We start from the raw sequence: 15,930 nt of genomic DNA, 5'->3' as shown, positions 1-15,930 counted from the left end.
CAGGGGTGAGATAGCTGTAGGTCTTGGAGATGGCATCGAAAGTAGCCTTGGCAAAGTTCCCTAGGGTGGCAGTGCAGCCCCTGGCCGAGGTGTAGCAGTCGTCAATACCAGCCATCATCAGCAGTTTCTTGGGCACAGGGGCCGAGACAATGCCAGTGCCTCTGGGGGCGGGGATGAGACGCACCAGCACAGAGCCACAGCGGCCAGTCACCTTGCACGGGACAGTGTGGGGCTTGCCCATCTTGTTCCCCCAGTAGCCTCGCCGCACAGGGACAATGGAAAGCTTCGCCAGAATGATGGCTCCGCGGATGGCAGTGGCTACCTCCTTGGAACACTTGACACCCAAACCGACGTGTCCATTGTAATCTCCGATGGCGACAAATGCCTTGAACCTGGTCCGCTGGCCCGCGCGCGTCTGCTTCTGCACAGGCATGATCTTCAAAACCTCGTCCTTGAGGGAGGCTCCCAGGAAGAAGTCGATGATCTCAGACTCCTTGATGGGCAGGGAGAAGAGATAGATCTCCTCCAGGGACTTGATCTTTTTGTCTTTGACCAGGCGCCCAGCTTGGTGACGGGGATCCACTCCTTGTCCGCGGCCTTGCCCCCGCGAGCTCCGCGGCCTCGGCCCCGGCCCCGACCACGGCCCCGGCCCCGGCCCCGGCCCCGGATGCCTCTGCCGAAGCCACCGCGGAAATTGCCTCGGCCTCCCATTCCAGGGCCCCCGGGCCCTCCGGGCCCTCCCGCAGCACCGGCGTCATCCGCCATTTGGTGTTCTCTCGGAGAGGAAACAAAGTGAGTATTTTAAAGCAAAAGAGCCTGTTGGGAATATTGTTTTATAAAATAGTGGTTTTTTTTATTAACTTTTTAAAATTCAATTAGGTAACATATAGTGTACCAATAGTTTCAAATGTAGATTTCAGTTATTCATCCATAGCATATAATAGCTAATGCTCAGTACTTACTGTTATAGCTTCTTGAAAGCAGAATTTTAACCCACTGAGCCACCCAGGCGCCCTTGAAAGCAGAATTTTAGATCACATTTTCTGATTACTTCCATGTCGTACAACACTTTCCTGCTAGCAACCTTCAAAACATACTGTTTGTTAGAGGAATTTCTTTAATAATAAATAAATAGGAATTCATTTAAATTTATAAATATATAAAATAAATAGGAATTTATTTAAATTTATTTAAATATTACACACTGTTTCATTGTTCATAAATAAGGTGATGATATTATAGCCATTAGTTGGTAGCACTGATATATCACTATCTTTTTACTTCTCAGTGCATTCTCTTTACACAAATAGATATATATTTTAAAAAATGTGAATCTGTGGCAAACTTGTAAAAAACCCTATACAGTAAAGTTTATCATTTTAAGTAATCTCAATTATCTTCCTCAATTGTGATAGTATATCCTTCTATCTAGGCCAGATATTGTATGAGGGATTTGAAGAGACATACTTTTCTAAATTTCACTTTTCTCATCTGCAAAATGCTTATCATGATCCTACAAAAAAATACACTTATAATTTTTTGATGAAAATTTATTTATTTATTTTAAGATTTTATTTCTTTATCAGAGAGAGTGGGCGAGAGAGCAAGCACAGGCAGACAGAATGGCAGGCAGAGGTAGAGGGAGAAGCAGGCTCCGGCCGAGCAAGGAGCCAGATGCGGGACTCGATCCCAGGATGCTGGGATCATGACCTGAGCCAAAGGCAGCTGCTTAACCAACTGAGCCACCCAGGCGTCCCTTTTGATGAAAATTTAATCTGTATAAACAATATATTTGTTGTAATGCGTGGTTCATGGAAAACATCTTTTTTAATTATAAGCAGTATTAGAAATTAAGTAAATGTGTCTATAATATTTAAAGTTTTAACACATAATTCCACTGCTTTGCCTTATTTTCTCAAATCCCTTTACCACTTTCACTGACAGAGTCAAATGTACTTTTTCTACTAGTAGCCAGCTCTTTGTCTTTTGTCAGAAAGATGCCCTTGTGAATTATTTATAATAGAGATATTAGCAATAATAATAATAATAATAATAATAAGTAGCAATGAAAATGTTAAAAAAAAAAGTTTTCTTAACTAATTAGGGTTCTTAGACATCAATTAGAGGAACCACCTCGGGCAAGCAAATTAATCTGCAAGACATTCCCAGAATTAACAAGTCAGTCAGATACAGGGTTGTCTGTAGACTGAAAAGAACTAGGTTTGGAAAATAGGTAAGGACAGTGAAAAAAGTGATCAAATTTTTGGGCAAAATAAACTCTTAGGTGTCCTTTCAATGGAGTCCTGTTCATTATGTAGCAGAAACTCTGGAGATTATCTCAATCCATTGGAGTCACCCCGTTTATTAGCTTGCTATTGACAAAGTTATTTACAAACTGTAGAGCAAGAGGTTATAATGGAGAAAACTGATGGTAATGCACAGGATTCTTGTTAACAATAATGCAAGTTAGTGATTTTTCATTAGAAAACATAAATTCTATAACCCAAATTATGGGCCCAGAGCACTTCTGCTGCACAACTCTGCTTATATCCCAAATAACCATGTGAACTAGTTTTAATATCTGCTTCTCTTATTAATTTTTGAATAAAAATTCTTGACACAAGTATTTTATAATTGTGTGATAATCATGAATTTAATTTTTGGAGAACAAAACACACTTTAGCATAACTAGGTTCGTTCACAGAACCAGCCTTGATAACACACTTCTATATGTGAGAAATGATGTAATAAATGTAGAATATTGGGCACTTGTTTGGTATTCTTTGCCATGTTTTGCACTATCTAAAAAGAGATCAGTGAACTTGGACTGGAGTTAGTAGACATGGAAGAAAATAAAATATTACAGAGAAGAATACTCTGTGGTCCACAACCTAAACGGCCTGGGATTCCCATCATTTGGATCCCTGTAGCTTTACAGAAGTCAATTAAATTTGTGTATCTCTGATTAAAGTTGTTTCCCCAGTACTTTTTCAAACATCTCTTGTAAAGTATTGTTTCCCAGAAAAAAAGGGATTTTGCACATGTATCTGCCTTTGTCTCTGGTCATGATCTCAGTCAGGATCCTGGGATCGAGCCCCATATCGGGATTCCTGCTCATTAGGGAGTATACTTCTCAGTCTCTCTCTGCAGCTACATCCCCCTGCCCCACTCATGCTCTCTCTCTCTCAAATAAATAAATACAATCTTTAATTTTTTAATTAAAAATAAGATAAATAAATTAAAATAAAAAGACTGGGCTTACTGCCCCATTTAGCTCCTTTTGTTTTTTTGAGTTGTATTTAAAGCAGCATGAGAGAACATGAGGCTCTCAAACTTAAAAAAAAAAAGGAAAAAATTGAGTTTTGTTAGGATTTAAGATCTTGTCTGCTAGACAAAAACGTTGGCTTTGTTAACATGTGAAAATTATCAAAAGGGAATAAGATAGAATTCTAATAATTTTTGTAGAAATTAAAAATTTTCTCCAACCCAATTACATACAGACCCATTAAGTAAATTCATTCCAATGTCCCAAACCAACCTTTTCTAATAGTAATGCATCTGTGTAAACAGGGTCAACCCAAGGAATAAATAAATATTATTATTTTTTTCCTGTCTCTTCCACAGTCTCATCTGGGTATATTGGTAGCAAGCCAATTATCTATCTTATAAGACATGATATCATAAGGAAGGGTATTCTGTCCATTTGGAACAACTGAAAATCATTGTAATTTTATCTTGGTGCAGTAACTTGAGATGGCACAGTGTGGTTTATGAATATATTTTATTTTTTTTTTTACTGGGAAGAAGAGATTATAGAGATATTGGTTATCCAAGAGAGACTGACAGGTGTTGATAGTTGCCAGGTCAATATCCATCTACTTTTTCCTTTAGTATCAGAAAGCACTGAGGGATTGACAACAAGGAAACTTAAAACAACATCAAATATTTTATTGTCTCTTTTCTAGTTACATTGTAACCATATGACAAAGTATCAGTCGTACAAGATATCATTCTCTTTTACCTCTATCTTTCTGCCAGAAATGTGGGCTTAATAGTGAGAACTCCAACGGCAATTTTTGCAACTGTGAATAAAAAGCCATGAAAACCTCTAAGATAGTTCACTTGACTTTCTTAAGACTCTGAACCAACACCAGAAAACACTCTCTGTAGTCTTCTTGTTAAATGAAAAATATGGTTAAACCACTTTTGACAGTCTACTACCTACAGCAAACTGTAAATCTTAATTGAAATATGTCCTCTCAGCTGTGCTTAAGCAACTGAGTCCTGAGCTTTTCAGGTTTTCAGTCTGAAAGAGTACACCTCGGGTGCTCTGAAAGGGAAGAGAAAGGACACCCTGTTCTCCATATAACTTAAAGAAGAGAAATCTGTGCATTTAAGTGGGCCATATAAAATTTATCAAGCAATTATCTCCTAACTCCTTCCTATCCAAATTACCTGATATGCTCTCCCTACTCCTTTATTCCACGTTACTGCCTTTTCACAACATGTCTTCTGTTATTTCCTTCTTGCAAGCTAGTTTTGATTTCTGCATCTAAAAAAATCAACAATCATTGTGTATTTCAATTCCCATTTTCCTCAAATGCATTGATTCTTCTTATCTATTACTCTTTTCTCATACTCAGTGTCTTTGTCTTTATGGGGTTTGTACTTTGCTTTTCCCCATCCTTTACTGCCATTATATAATCAATCTAATAACTTCTTAGAGAAAGTTAAAAATTCCCGCATAGCAACACGTGAACACAAAGTCACTGATTTTTAGCAAACCTATAAGATAGTCAGACATCCATTCAATTTCTTTTTTTTTAAGATTTTATTTATTTATTTGACAGAGAGAGATGACAAGCAGGCAGAGAGGCAGGCAGAGAGAGAGGAGGAAGCAGTCTCCCTGCTGAGCAGAGAGCCTGATTTGGGGCTCGGTCCCAGGACCCTGGGATCATGACCTGAGCCGAAGGCAGCGGCTTAACCCACTGAGCCACCCAGGCGTCCCTCCATTCAATTTCTTAACTGAGTCCCAAATGCATCCTGACTTCTAACCTAAACCTAAGCTCTACTTCTTACACGTTGTTATATGACCAAATTCTTTCAGTTCAGTATTTTGTGACATTTAAATATTAATCAGTTGATGCTTTGTTTGTGTATTTCTATGAAAATAATTTGAATACTGTAGATTTATTGTTATATTTATAGGTTTATAATCAAAGTTTCATCAGTTGTAGTTTTTGGAAATTTCAGATATAATGATTAACCTAAAATGATACTGCCTCAAATCCCTCTGATATCAAGGCCCAACACCTGATTATAGCCAAACCTGTGGTGGATAGTTCCAATGGAAATTGCAGTTACTTAACACTGATAGCATCTCATGTTCTCTCTCTCATTTTAGAATGTCTCCAACACAACCCAAAAGTGTAGGAGAGTTAATGTCCTCTGAGGACAGCTCTCAGTGAAGTGGAAATAAGAACCATAGGTAAAATTGTCAGTTTTCAGGTCTTCATGAGGACAACTTAAAGAAGTTTCTCAGGACCTTTCAGTAAAAGCAAGCCTTCATTTTCTATCCACAACAATTATATCAACAATGTACCTCTTTGACAAAGTTGCTTCTTCACTGTATCACTTTCCCATTCTTTTCTACCTTGGATAATCTCCCAGATAAACTAACAGTACTCAAATCCTTTGTCCTACTCTTTGCTCTCAGGATAAATGGAGCCAAAAGACTTAGATTAATATCAAGTTCTGAATGGGATCTTAGAGCTATTTCTGTCCAGATTTTCATAAACATAGGGACCTTTGAATTATCAGGCTATAAATAAGTTCTAAATGGAGGGGGCAAAAGCAAAAAGTAGAAATTTTTATGTTTGATTTTTAATCATGATTAATTGACTTTATTGATTATTATAAATACTAACATTATAAAAGTGTAGATCTTTGTAAAACAATGTCATATTGTAAGAAAGAAGTTGCATAATCCTTTTGAGAATATTAAACCAAGTGTTCAGGTGCCATCTAATTTCTTGTTTAATCCAGAACTTTGGTGTGCATCATCTTGAGGAATAGGATTTTGAAGTCCAGACAGTCTAAGAGAAAACTGATCCAAATGTGTGTGTTTATATTTCTGCTTTTGTTGTAAAAATCAAAGTGTGATTGCTGGTTTAAAATGGTAAAACTAATAATGTTCATGGACTCGATTATAAATTTTCTAATTGTATGGGAAGAATCCAATAAACATAGAATTAATTGATTTGCAAATCCTCAAAGAGCTACAGGATCAGGTAGTGGTATGTTCTGATTCAACAGCATCATAATGCAGCATTTTATATGTGTGGCTAATGGATATTTTCATGAATGTTTGCTAGCTAGTCAGCCAATACAGAGAAATATTAGGTAGCGTAATTACTCACAGTTGTGTTTAATAAAATGAGAGAAAATTATCAAATGACACTAATAATAATAAACCTATAGCAGGCTAAATATTCAATGATAATTACAAGTATTAATCTAGCTTTCTTCCCTGATTATGACTCTTCTCTCCTTTATCATAATGGGAGTAGCAGATTGTCTGCAGTGAATTGTGAAAACGCAGCAGTGACTTTGGCAGTGAAGGCCTCCCATCAATTTTGATAGGTTAAAATGATTCTGGTTGGTCTTGAGCAAATGTGTCATTTTTTTTTTCTGTGTGTGTCATAAAAGAAAGAAGCAATAGTAAATTCTTTCTGTTATTCCATGGAGCCAATAAAATCATACTGCCAACAAGAGGCTGTTGACACCATAGGTGTAGTTAACTGTCTTGAAATACTACGCCTGGAAATAAAATCCTAATATTTCACATAACCTCTTTTTTTAAAAGAAACAAAACAAAACAAAACAAAACAAAACAAAACAACTATACTGCTTACATTTAGGGCCCTGCTGTTGTGTAACTATTTTTGAACATGTCTTCTGTAAGTGTGTATATATATATATATATACATATTTTTCTGTGCAATAAATTCATTTAGAGATAAATTTGGATTGCAAATTATTTTGGGGGAGGCGTGGTATTTGTGGCTAGTCTTACAAGTAAAAAGGACTAAAAGAAAGAAGAAAAACATTTTTTATTACAGCATATTTACATCTGTCCAAAGTACTTATCTACTATAATACTGACTAATGTATAATACTGTACACAAAGAAAGAAGTTAAATGAGTTATAATTCAGTCAATGTATAGCTGGCCATTTTAAAACTTACCACTGAATCTTTCTGGTATGAAACGTGATATCTGGCAATCTGGTCCAGTTCATTACATCAGGTCATTTGTATGTTCTTATTACCATTTTGATAGCATAGCACATTTTATAACCCAGACATTTTACAATGGAACTATGATGCATGTATTTTCAAAAGTATAGACATACATGAAGCTATGAGGTCAAAAAAGATGAATGTCCGTAGTACCATATAGACTCAACAAATAAAAGTGTCCAAGGGTCTGAGTGTGACTTATGAATATTGTATAAGATTAGGCCAACATGTGGTTTTGATATAAATAATCTGTTCTTAAATTAGAATTACAATCGTTGAGTACAGTGTTGAAAATGGCAGATAGATTTTAGCTATCTTTGCTCACTAGGGAAAATGGAAAAATGTTTAGTTTGGTCAGATTTTCACTTAACTTCTGAAAAATCTTACGTTTGAGAGAACCCTTCTGAAATAAGAATCCTTAAAGACATAACCCCTTTGGCACAAGTTTTCAAGAAACTTGTTTGATGTTGTAGACAATTCTATGGCACACGTACTGTTCTAGATGTTTCATGCCAATAATATGTAAGCCATACCAAGGCGACATATACATATAGAGATGTTCCTCAGCTTACAAGGGGGCTATGTACAGAGAAACACATAAAAAATTGAAAATGCATTTAATACCCCAAAAGTATCAAATATCATAGCTTACCTTAAGCTTATTTAAACATACTCAGAACACTTACATTTGCCTGCATTTGGGCAAAATCATCTTAAGCAAAGCCTATTTTATAACAAAGTATCAAATATCACATGCAATTTATTAAATATTACACTAAAAAAAGAAGAATATATATATTCTATATATATGTTCTATATATAGAATGCTTGTAAGAATATCAGGTGTTCACCCCTGTAATCTTCTAGCTGACTGGAAGCTGTGGCTCACTGCCGCTGCCCAGAATCACAAGATGGCACCATATAGAACAAGAGTTTCAGGTGGTAGGTGTTGTAAGTTTTACCCAAACTGACATTGGTTTTTGTCATCATATATGTCAAGTAGTTTTCTCAGGTTTATTTTTAGAATATCCTTGTATAATGAATATTTACACTGATATCTAGTATAAAAATCTTGCAATTTAACATTAGAAACATTAAGATATTGAAAATCAATCTATTTCTTTAATTCATTGAAGACATTTTTGGCTTGTTTCCAGTACTTTCTTACTGGTTAAAAAGTGAATTTGAAGTAGTCTGGATTTCATTATTATATGGCACTTTCCCTTTGATGAATACAAAGATGATATTCTATATTAGCTATCTGAGAAGAATTTATTTTTTTAATTTTATTTATTTGTAAGATAGAGAGTGAGAGAGAGCACAAGCAGGGGGAGCAGCAGGATGAGGGAGAAGCAAACTCCCGGCTAAGCAGGGAATCTGTTGCAGAACTGAGTCCCAGGACCCTAAGATCATGACCCGAGCTAAAGGCTCAGGCGTTTAACTGACTGAGCCACCCAGGTGTCCCAATCTGAGAAGAGTTCTGTATGCTATTCCTATTAATATGCAGTTTAAAGTCTAGGTAATTAACTTAATATTTTAGTGGCTATTGCATAGATAGCACTATGTTCCAGGCAGAGAGTAAGAAAGAAATATTAAATCAACCATATTCTATGCATTCTAAATGAAAATAATTAATCGATCATAAAAATCCTTCTATTTATGGAATATCAACTTATAAGCTTTCCTCCATATGAACAATGCCAAATACCAGAATAAAGGGTCATCTAATACAAATAAAGGATAGAATTAAAGAATTCTGGTAAGCCATTTAATTTTGAAAAATGGTGTTCTATTGTTGCTGAGTTGTGGTTTTCAGTTACATAATATCTGATAAGTGTAGAAGTAACATGAGTGTTACGTGAGATGAGAAATGGTATATAATTAAGATATTTTTAAAAGTACAGATAAACACAAATTTGTAAACATAGCATTATGGAGGAGTAAAAATAAATGATAGCTACACACTGTAAAGTGAATAAAACTTGGAAAGCTAATAGAGAAGTAAAACAAGGACAGTGCAAAAAGTATGGTACATTTTTATGAAGTTCAAACAAATTCTGTGAAACCATAGATGGACTTAAAGATACTATTATGTATCAAATATTGTAAAAATTAAGCAAGGAAATAGCAAACATAAAACAACCAAAGCATACAAACTTGGGTAGATACAAGAGGTGTGATCATGTTCTACTTCATAAAGAGATGAGTTAATAGATAAATACAAGTAACTAGACTTTTTAGAAGTTAATAAAACGTTGCCTGTTATTTCTTAGTAATATAAAATATATGGTTTTCTAACAAAAACGTTTATCTTAAAATATTTAAAAATAAATTTTAGGCTACTCCTAAGGTTATATTTACTTTTCCACTGTAGGAAAAGCTGGTTGTTGTAGTTGTATTTGTTTGTTTGTTTTAGTCTCCTCCTAGTTTTTATTATTATAATGTGGAATGAGGAATGTTAGATTGAAAAGTGAATTATTTTATAGACAAAAATCATTACTTGATTCACCTCCTGGTACAGCAGATGGAACTCCTGAAAGTATGCCCTTTTGCATTATGGAAGAGTAACAGTTATGCTTACTTCTGAAACATACTTGGTGGTGGCCCTAAATAGTGACACCATAGTAAACATTTTGAATATTTGCAATTAATTTTTATAGTCATAGGGCTCCAAAAGGCACTGCAGGTATCTTAGCAGGTGTTTCAATAAGGCTAAAATTTGCCTGACTGTTTAAAAATATTAGCAAGGCACAAAACATGGCAGAAGTATTGTCCTCAGATATTATTTTTTTCCATATGCTCCTGATTCCAGACATGACAAGTTATTTTTCAAATATTTATTATAAAAGTTTTTATTTATTTATTTGACAGAGATCACAATAAGGCAGAGTCAGGCAGAGAGAGAGAGGAGGAAGCAGACTCCCTGCTGAGCTGAGAGCCCGATGTGGGCCTCGATCCAAGGATCCTGGAATCATGACCTGAGCCGAAGGCAGATGCTTTAACCTACTGAGCCACCGAGGCTCCCCCATGACAAGTTATTTTGATAGATGTATATACAGTGTATTTTCCAGTTATAAGAAAAATGGTTCTGCTATTTTTAACCTTTTTAAAAATTAAATAATTTTTTTCATTGAAATTTTATTTTATTTTTTTTTTAAAGATTTTATTTATTTATTTGACAGACAGAGATCACAAGTAGGCAGAGAGGCAGGCAGAGAGAGATAGGAGGAAACAGGCTACCCGCTGAGCAGAGAGCCTGATGCTGGGCTCGTTCCCAGGACCCTGAGATCATGACCTGAGCCAAAGGCAGCGGCTTAACCCACTGAGCCACCCAGGTGCCCCTGAAATTTTATTTTTTTAATGTTTTACTTTTCTTTTCTTTTTTTTTTAAAAGATTTTATTTATTTATTTGAGAGACAGAGATCACAAGTAGGCAGAGAGGCAGGCAGTGAGAGAGAGAGAGAGAGGGGGAAGCAGGCTCCCTGCGGAGCAGAGAGCCCGATGCGGGGCTCAATCCAAGGACCCTGAGATCATGACCCGAGCTGAAGGCAGCAGCCCAACCCACTGCGCCACCCAGGCGCCCCAATGTTTTACTTTTCAATATACTACTTAGAATATAAAACCTATTCCATTTTGTAAGATGTTTACCATTTAAAAAATGGTAATTTTCTCATTGTGTCTTCCCCTCACATTGCTTTATTTTGAATAAAAAATTTCACAATAAACATAACTGATGCTTTCCTTCTGATGGTCCCTCTGTTGGTCATATTGTATATGAGCCATGACAATTAGTTTTACAAAATTTATTGATGTTTGTTGATATGTTTTATCATAACTAATTTTCCCTCCCTTATCTAGATTCCCCAGCTTTCAGACAGGTGGACACTTTAATAAACCATACCCAAGGGATGTATCAAGTACTTCTTAGACATTCTCTCAGATCCTTGAGGTGTCATTTTGCCTAGGGATTTGCAATAGGTTCTGCCAGAGGCACCACTGTGACAACTGATGTCCATGGTCTAATTCCTGCTAAGCTCAAGAGGTCACTGGTTTCCAAGTTTATCTATAAAATTAATGCATTCCAGCAAGTTCTTTTTTTTTAATATTAACAAACTTATTTTAAAGTTTATATGGAGAGGCAAAGACTCACAATAGTCAACATAGTGTTGAAGGAGAACAAAGACTGAGGACTGACTTCAAAGTTTACTAAAGCGATTGGGCGCCTGGGTGGCTCAGTTGGTTAAGCCTCTGCCTTCCGGCTCAGGTCATGATCCCAGGGGCTAGGGATCGAGTCCCGCATTGGGTTCTCTGCTCAGCAGGGAGCCTGCTTCTCCTCATCTCTCTCTCTGGCTGTCTCTCTGACCATTTGTGATCTCTCTCTCTGTCAAATAAATAAATAAAATCTTTAAAAAAAGTTTACCATAACGATAATTGTAAGCATGATATTGTAATACCACAGAGAGACTAGATTAAAGCAACAGAATATATATTATCAATTATATTTTATATTTAATAGAAAAGCAAAAGCAATACAAGAGAGCAAAATACAATCTTTTAAACAAATGGTTCTGTAGCAATGGTGAAGCTAAATCTAAAAATATAAAATAAAATAAATCCAGGCAGATATCCTACACTCTTCACAAAAATTAACTCAGATTGGATTATAAACCTAAACATGAAACATGTAGAAGGTAATATAGAAGAAAATTTAAATGACCTTGGTTTTCGCAATAACTTTAGCTACAAAAGCACAAGCACTGAATTTAAAAATGTCTACTCTGTGAAACACAATGCCAAGAGAATGAAAAGGCAAAGCACAGACTATGAGAAAAAATTTGCAAAATACACATCTGGCAAAGGACTGTTAATCAAAAATACACAAAGACCCCTAAAAACTCAACAATGGGGGAAAAACCGGATTAAAAATGAGCCAAAGGCCTTAGCAGATACCTCACCAAAGAAAATATTACAGATGGCAAATAAGCATATAAAAAGATGCTTCACATCATATGTCATCAGGAAAATGCAAATTAAAACAAAAAAGAGACACCAGTACATACCCAGAATCCAGAGCACTGACAACAGAACACGAAATGTTGGTGAGGATGTGGAGCAACAGGAATGTTCTTCCATGTGTATTGAGAATAAAGAATGGAAAACAACTTGGCAGTTTCTTACAAAACTAAACATATTCTTGCCAGATGATTCAGCAGTAGCAGCTCTTGGTATTTATCCAAAGAAGATGAAATCTATACCCACAAAGATGTCTATAGTAGTTTTATTCATAACTGACAAAAGCTTGGAAGCAACCAAGATATCCTTCCATAAGTGAAAGGTCAAAGAAAGTGTAGTACATGCAAACAATGGAATATTATTTAATGCTAGAGAAATGAATTACCAAGCTATGAAAAGATATGGATATAAATATTTAATAAATATTTGATTTTAGGCTTCTACCAGTCTAACAATAGTATTAGTATATTTTAACAGTGAATGCTCAGCATTCATGAATTTACCTAATAAAACATTTTGGGTTCAATATTTTAAATACTTCAACCTCTATGATTATATTCCTAATAATTTTGAATTGGGGTAAATAAACCTTAATTTTTTGTAACTTGTTTCTTATTGCAAGAGAGCTCAATGAAATTTTAGAAAATAAAAATTTACAAAAAAAAAGTTTAGTTTACTATTGCCAAATAATTTAAAACTTTATCTTATATTCAAATACATATATTATTCTAAATTGATTTATATGCTACTAAAACCAAAAACTTTTAGTTATACTAGATTTCATATCCTGCAATCAATGCCAGAAATCCATCTGGCAATGATTTGTCTTAAATAGAGTTAAGATGGGTGTTATTACAATGCAAGATGGAAACAAAGATAGTATAACAATAGGTGATACATAACTTTTCCGTTTTGATCAAGTTACTAATCTACAAAAGGCTTTTATCAGTGACAGACTTGGGAATTTAACAAAACTTTTAAACTAGCATGTGCGACTCATTCCTAGAAAACAACACAATCAATAACACTTTATTTAGATTAAATCATGACTATTTCTCCATTTGAATAAAAAAGGTAGCAATCCCAATAAGTTTATTGAACATGAAAAGTTGAAATGCTATAATGCTCCTAAGGAATTAAATGATCCAGTCAAGAATTACAAAAAAAGGATATAAATTACCAAAGTGTTTGTATAATTGTAATGTACAACTGCCCATTATCGTTCCATAGTGTAGGCTTGTACAAGAACTCTATAAAAGAACTCCACTTCTAAACTGTGGAAAATATGTTCCCTTTCCCCCTATATACAACTATTAAGCCATTCATTTAGCTTTTAAAATATCCACTTAATACAGGCTTTTTACACATTTGAACAGGCAGCAGGGCTCTATTCTTATCGCTTACATCTGAAGGATAGACTTCTAGCGTAAGAGGTAAAGCCCATAAAGGAGCCCAATAATAACAACAAAATACAGTTTAGTGAGCCCTTACAATCTGCCAGCTACCTTTCTGAGAATACTTCAATTAATAAAACATATAAAATACCTGACCACAAAGAGCTCACATTCTTTTGAAATATAATAGTGAAATAAACCAATAATAGAGGGGCACCTGGGTGGCTCAGTCCATTGAGTGACTGCCTTTGGCTTGGGTCATGATCTCAGGGTCCTGGGATGTAACTCCCCAGCAGGCTTTCTAGGCAGTGGGGTGTTTTCTTCTTCCTCTGCGCACCCTCCCAATTCTCTCTCTCTCTGTCTCAAATAAGAAAATAAACCAGTAATAGAATAATGATTGATGGTTGATGGTGTTAAGTGATACAAAGAAATGCAAGAAAGGTAAAAGCCATTGGGGAATGCTGGGATGAAAGTTAATTTTATTTTGTTTTGGGTGGTTATATCTCATTTATGAGATGTTATTTGCACAAAGACCCAGGAAGTGAACGAGAGTGTTATACAAATATTAAAGGAAAAGATTGCTCTAGGCAGAGCAAGTAAGTATATAGACTTTGTGTGAACAGCTTGTCTGTTACTTTTGAGGAAAAGCAAGGAGGCCAATGAGGAGTTCATAGTGGTGGAGAGAGGAAGAACGTATTGATGTATGACCTTCTAGTACATTGAAACGCCTTCAGTTTTTATTTAATATGAAAGGGGAAGATACCAAAAGTCTTTCAACAGCAGAATGAAATCATATGACTTGATTTTTAGGTTAAATTGCTGTACCAAAATAAATTTGCATGGAGAAAGGAGTGCAGTATGTGTGGAAGTGGGGTTATCAATCAAGTCAATAATTCAGGAACATATGATGGTGTTTTTAGCATGCTGGGTGGTAATAGAAGTGGTGAGGTATGGTTTTCATTGTGTATATATTTTGATGGTGAATATTCTGGTGAACAGGATGGGGTATGTGCAGGACAGACATCAACATTTATTTTACCTGCACAAACAGAAGGGTGGAGTCTTCATTCCCTGATATGGAGAGAACTCTGAGTTCAAATGTTCTTTCTCATTAAATGGCATAGTGATGATGAGGATATAGTCAGACAGTGAAAGAGAGCAGTAAGCATAGTGTTAAGCAGTAAGACATTATAATACATTTGAATATCAAAAAACGTTGTGTTGGATCATCTGTTTATGTGAGTAAATAAATAAATAAAGCTTCCTGGGGTTCTGATAGAGGTAAAGAAGACTGCTATATGATCCAAAGGGGCACGTGCACCAAATGTTTATAGCATTAATATCCACAATAGCCAAACTATGGAAAGAACCTAGATGTCCATCAACAAATGAAATATATATATATATAAATATTTATATATATATATATATATATACACAATGGAATACTATTCAGCCATCAAAAGAAATGAAATCTTGCCATTTGCGTTGAAATGGATGGAACTGGAGGGTATTATGCTTAGCAAAATAAGTCAACCAGAGAAAGGCACTATCATATGATCTCCCTGATATGAGGAAATGGAGGTGCAATGTGGGGGGTTTGGGGAACAGGAAAAGAGTAAATGAAACAAGATGGGATCAGGAGGGAGACAAACCATAAGAGACTCTTAATCTCACAAAACAAACTGAGAGTTTCCGGGGGGGGGGGGTGGGAGGTTAGGGAGAGGGTGGTGGGGTTATGAACATTGGGGAGGGTATGTGCTGTGGTGAGTGCTGTGAAGTGTGTAAACCTGGCGATTCACTGACCTGTACCCCTGGGGCTAATAATACATTATATGTTAATTAAGAAGAAGAAAGAAGAAGAAGAAGAAGAAGAAGAAGAAGAAGAAGAAGAAGAAGAAGAAGAAGAAGACTACTATAAATCAAATGCTATGGTTTTCAGCATAGAGTGTGTAATCAGGCATATTTTATTAAAGTAACCAAGTAAAATGAGGTCGAAAATTGGAATAACAGAAAACATAAAAATCAGAGATTTTAAAAAGAGATATGGGACAGTGTAGAGAATATAGTCAATGATATTATAATAGTGTTATATGGTGACAGATGGTGGCTATATTTGTAGTGATCATAGAATAATGTATGGAGATTTTGAAAACCTGAAACCAATGTAACACTGACTATCAACTACACTCAAATAAAAAAATAGTAAAAGGAAACATTTT

At 35.5% G+C, this 15,930-nt stretch overlaps 1 pseudogene across 1 annotated transcript in view; it reads left to right on the top strand.

Moving 5' to 3' along the window:
- The first annotated feature begins 432 nt into the window (after nucleotides 1–432).
- LOC309856986 (small ribosomal subunit protein uS5 pseudogene) overlaps nucleotides 433–15,930 on the top strand; it is a 354,429-nt pseudogene continuing 338,931 nt past the window's right edge. Inside the window, exon 1 of the transcript XR_014316598.1 lies at nucleotides 433–448. The product of XR_014316598.1 is annotated as a small ribosomal subunit protein uS5 pseudogene (transcript). The remainder of the gene's footprint in view (nucleotides 449–15,930) is intronic.

Source organism: Mustela nivalis (assembly GCF_964662115.1).
Source record: "Mustela nivalis genome assembly, contig: HAP1_SCAFFOLD_68, whole genome shotgun sequence".
In the NCBI taxonomy this organism is placed as follows: domain Eukaryota; kingdom Metazoa; phylum Chordata; class Mammalia; order Carnivora; family Mustelidae; genus Mustela; species Mustela nivalis.
The sequence above is the reverse complement of the archived record's forward strand: the minus strand, read 5'-3'. Positions and strand labels throughout refer to the sequence as shown.